This window comes from Gossypium arboreum, chromosome 11 (genome assembly GCF_025698485.1).
Source record: "Gossypium arboreum isolate Shixiya-1 chromosome 11, ASM2569848v2, whole genome shotgun sequence".
Taxonomy (NCBI): Eukaryota; Viridiplantae; Streptophyta; class Magnoliopsida; order Malvales; family Malvaceae; genus Gossypium; species Gossypium arboreum.
Window position 1 is genome coordinate 35,973,121 of NC_069080.1, and position 3,865 is coordinate 35,976,985.

At 36.7% G+C, this 3,865-nt stretch overlaps 1 non-coding gene across 1 annotated transcript; it reads right to left on the reverse strand.

The window, feature by feature from the left end:
- Positions 1 to 344: 344 nt before the first annotated feature.
- Positions 345 to 451, reverse strand: LOC128284886 (small nucleolar RNA R71). Its single transcript, XR_008275306.1, has one exon. It is a non-coding gene; the product is annotated as a small nucleolar RNA R71 (small nucleolar RNA).
- Between the last annotated feature and the right edge of the window lie 3,414 nt (positions 452 to 3,865).

Below are 3,865 nucleotides of genomic sequence, written 5' to 3' on the forward strand. Positions count from 1 at the left end.
AAACCTAATTTAACAGAAACTGAATCGAGTATAGTTAGAACTGCTGTTGTTGCAAATAATTTTAAACTGAAACCTAACGTGTTTCAAATGATACAACAGTTTGTTCAGTTTGATGGTTTGCAGGACGAGGATCCAACACTCATTTGGCAAATTTTTTGGAGTTCTGCAACACTTTTAAGATCAATGGCGTTTCTAATGATGCCATTTGCCTTCGATTGTTTCCCTTTTCATTGAGGAATAAGGCTAAACAGTGGTTTAACTCATTCCCACGAGGGTCAATCACTACTTGGGAACAAATGACTGAAAAATTTTTACTTAAATATTTTCCGCCGGCTAAAAGGGCTAAATTGAGGCATGATATCTCTTCTTTTGTGTAGATGGATCTAGAAACTCTTTATGATGCATGGGAGAGATACAAGGACCTATTGAGAAGGTGCCCTCACCATGGGTAACCTTTATGGTTACAGGTTCAGACTTTTTACAACGGTGTGAACCCCTCAACAAGGCAACTTATCGACGCAGCCGCTGGTGGAACTTTGAACAACAAAACACCTGAAGAGACTTACGAATTTATTGAAGAGATGTCACTGAATAACTATCAGTGGCAAGTCATGAGAACAAAGCTAACAAAAGCAGCCTTTGTTTTCAACCTTGACGTGGTTACAATGTTATCTAACCAGGTAGAACTATTAAATAAAAATATTGACAGTTTGTACGGTTCTACTCAGGTACACCCAGTGATGAGGTGCGATTCAAATGGAGGAGGAGTACACACAGAATATCAATCCTTCAACCCTAGCGCCGAGGAAGAATAAGTTCAGTATATGGGTAATAGTAATTCTAGACCTCAAAATAACCCATACAGTAACACTTATAATGCAGGTTGAAGGAACCGTCCCAACTTCTTGTGGGGTAGCCAAGGAAATCAAAGGCCACAACATCCCCCAAGTTTTCAACAACCACCTTACCAGCAGGAAAAGAAGCTGAACCTTGAAAAGATGCTAAAGAAATTTATCTCAGTTTCTGAAACTCGTTTCCAGAATACCGAAATAGCACTTAAGAATCAACAAGCGTCAATCTAAGGGCTCAAAACTCAGATAGGATAGCTAGCTAAATTGATTTCTGAACAACCACAAGGTAATTTGCTGAGTAATACTGAAACTAACCCAAGGGAGTAGCTTAATGCGATTACCGTTCAAGATGAGGAAGGGTTAGTTGAACCTGAACCAGAATTGATACAAGGACTTCTGGTAAGTAAAGGTAAAAGAGAGGTGGACCGCAGTGAGCAAAAATCGATAAGTAGAGAATACAAACCTCATGTGCCATACCCCAGAGCGACAAGGAAAGACCACACGGACGAACAATTTGGTAAATTCCTTAAATTATTAAAGAAATTACATATTAACTTACCCTTTCTTGAAGCTCTGTCGCAGATGCAAGACGTAGTTACATTTTTAAAGGATCTTTTAGCAAATAAGTGAAAGTTGGATGAGGCACCGCATGTAGAGTTGAATGCAGTTTGCTAAGCCATTCTACAGAATAAGCTAGCTAACAAGTTGAAAGATCCAGGGAGTTTTACAATTCCTTGTTTAATTGGTAGTTTTAAACATTAGCAATGCTTTAGCTGTGACAGCCCTAAAGTGACCCTAGTCGGAAACCGGTTTCGGGACCGCTAAACCGAGTCACTAAATTATTTGAGTATGATAGTTACTGTCTAAATATGTGAATATGCATGTGTGATAATTTCTTTATTGAATTTTTGCTTAATTATAGGGGAATTTTAGTGATTAGGACTTATGTGAGAAAATTTAGAAATGTGCTAGGCAAATGTAAGGTGGCCTATTAATACATGTGGGAAAAGGGTTGTCCTTGCATGTCAAATAACCCTTTTCCTAAGGTGAGTGGCCGGCCATGACTAGGTGATGGGCAAGGAAAACATGTCCTAGACATGTTGGCCTAGTGCATGATGTAAGGAGAATAAAGAAATGGAAAAAAAAGAAAATGATGAAAAAAAATGGGTGTGGATGCTCTTTTGCCGTGAGAAACAAAGAAAAAAAAGGGAAGAAAATTTGTTGCTCATCCTTGGGTGCCTTGGCGAATAGAAGAAAGGAAATTGAAAAAAAAATATTGGTGTTCATCTTCTACCTTAGGAGCGAAAGTTAAAGAAGGAAGGGGATATGGCATTCGGTCATCTTAAGCTCAAAACAAGGTTAGTAATTCTTGTTAGATTTTGGGATTTTAGCTTAACTTAAGTTATTTACTAAGTTCTTCAATTAGCCCATGCTAAAATTTTGGTTTTGGGTGGTGAATGAAGCATTCGGCCATGGTTGATAGTGAAGAAATTTGATTACCTTCTTCATGTTTGAATGAGTAATTGTGGATGGGTGAAGTATGAGTTAGTTAAATGTTCATATTGGTGGTTTGGGTGGTAGGAAAAGAAATCGGCTTGTGTGTGTATGTGTAATTGCCGAATTTGAACTAGGAAGTTATTGAGTAATGTTTGTATTTTAAGTGATAGAATAGAGTGAATGCTTGGAATGTGATGTAAATGAATTATAAGTTGGATTAAAGGCTGTTATATTGTCTTATCATTTCCGGAATGTGCTTTGTCAAAGAAATTGAGGGTTGATGTTTAAGTAATGTAAGTATAGGTATATTCGCTTGTAGTTTTATAAATGTGATATGAGTGTTAAGTCAGAATAATGTTTAAGTACGAATGTATTTGGATGGATGTGTTTATGAGTATGACTTGAGATACAACGGTGTTAGTCATTATAAATAACCATAATTGTAGAATGTGTTAAATATATATATTCGGCCTTAACATAGATATGCATATATCTATAAAGTTGTTAATGCCCAAGTAAGATGTTGGGTTGTGCATGACTAGAGAATATATGTATATATGCGTATGGTGTTTGATAGTTAACCAATAAGTCATATGTACCTCAACCTTATAATATACATGTGTTATATTAAATCGTCTATTTGAATTGGAATTAAATGAATTCAATTGTTCTTAAACAAGCTCAAGAGCTTAAATCGAAGTTGGATAAGGGGAAAGAAAAAGTAATTGAATAGCCGTTGAAGACGTTCGACAACATCCGAGGTAAGTCATTAAGCATGTATTTGGTGTTGATTTAAATGACCATAATATATACGTAATTGTGTTTAAATGAGTTGATGTGTAAATGAAAATGTATGTGTATGGAATGATGCCATGGTTGAATGTATAAAGGCAGCAACATGCATAAGGTATTGGTCTCGGCACTAAGTGTGAGGGTATAAATGACACGGTGACAAGATTGGCACTAAGTGTGCGGGTTTAAAAATTGTACAGCACTAAGTGTGCGAACTGAAAACATATAGCACTAAGTGTGCGAGCTGAAAATTATATAGCACTAAGTGTGCGAGCTGAAAATATATAGCACTAAGTGTGCGGATTCACTATATGCTCTTGCGTTACAATTGGCACTGAGTGTGCGACATTATCGAGTTAATCTCGGACAGCGGATCGGGTAAGTACCTTGAGCTCATGACGATTAGGCAATACGTTCATGCTCGGGGTTGAGCTTGGTAAGCTTTAAATCTATGTGATGATTGCAATTGTATGATTGTGGTGTGAATGAGTTGGTGTGTAAAATGCCTCAAATATCTTATTGTATAAAATATGAAATGTGGATGTATGACTTGGTATGAGATTGAACCGAAAGGTCCGAGGAATTATGGTATAGTTTCGATATGGATGAAGTACCTAGCCTCGTTTATTGTTTAATATTGCGAAAATTTTATTAATGGATGGTTGATGAATGCTTATGACTTCTTGAGTTATAAACTCACTCGGTGTTTTCTTGTCACCCATTTT